A 1153-nucleotide genomic window follows, 5' to 3' on the forward strand; every position below is an offset into this window, starting at 1 on the left:
GTGACAGCTCACCTGTCCATCCTGTCTGGGATCGTTTATAATTATACGTAGTTGATTAAGTAACCGGTGATGCTGTTAAATGGAGACCTTCATGTTGGAGCCGTTTGTACGTGTGTTCAGGTCATTCCCCGGTTTTTGATCGTCTGGGCCGTCGCTGCCGTTCAGAGGCTGATCTTTAAGCCTTTCCCTTGTTTTCATGCAAGTTATGGATGTAAGTGTGTGCATAGTGAAGGCTGCAGTGATACACGTTGGTGAATAAACACATCTTAAGCACAAGTCTGCAGATGTTTGATCTACTGCCGCTGCATGACGACTCGTCTACCAGCCCCTCACTGTGGCTTAGGTTTATGTTTGTCGAAGTCCACCTGAATGTAAGCTGCTAACTTTAAAAAGAAAACCAGTTTTGTACATATACTTGTCTATAGGCTGCAGGTGTCCACGTGGTAACATGAGATATTTACACAGAAAGATTTTTTTAACTTTTAATTAAACATGTAACATACACAAATGCTTTTTTCCAAACAGTGCCTGTAACACGGCTGGTTAAGAAAACAAAAACTACGGTAGCCTACCAGGAAAAGTCATTGATCGCTGTCTTCATCTTCCTCCTGCGCAATAAAACCACTGAAGTCGTCTTCTTCAGAATTGAACAGCCTCAGAATTACTTCATCACACACTTCCTCGGTTTCTCTTTCGCTGTCGCTCTCAATGTCACTTTCATCTCGAGGCAAATTTGTAATAATCCACAAATCGGTATCCTTGTGGCTCACCTAGCTGAGCGGACAACCCATGAACAGGGGCTGTAGTTCCCCGATGCAGCGGTCGAGGGTTCGACTCCCGCTCATGACCCTTTGCTGCAGGTCTGTCCCCATTCTTCTCCCCTCCTTTCCTGTCTCTCTCCACTGCTCTAAATAAAGGCAAAAAGTATATATATATTTATCATCATTGTTTAAGCCGCAGCATTCAAAGCACGTGAAAAAAGTAGTGGCTTATAGTCCAGACATTATGGTAGTTTCTGTCTTCGTTGCTGCAAAGTTTTATTTTTAGGGACTTTTTAGTTTGCAACAGATGTGGAACCGTGGGGTAAAGTGAAGTTTTTTGGACCAACATTAGCGCTACAATGCAGAAAAACCTTCCCTGAATTGCTTCACAC

This window comes from Stegastes partitus, unplaced genomic scaffold, assembly GCF_000690725.1.
Source record: "Stegastes partitus isolate 25-593 unplaced genomic scaffold, Stegastes_partitus-1.0.2 Scaffold52, whole genome shotgun sequence".
Classification (NCBI taxonomy): Eukaryota; Metazoa; Chordata; class Actinopteri; family Pomacentridae; genus Stegastes; species Stegastes partitus.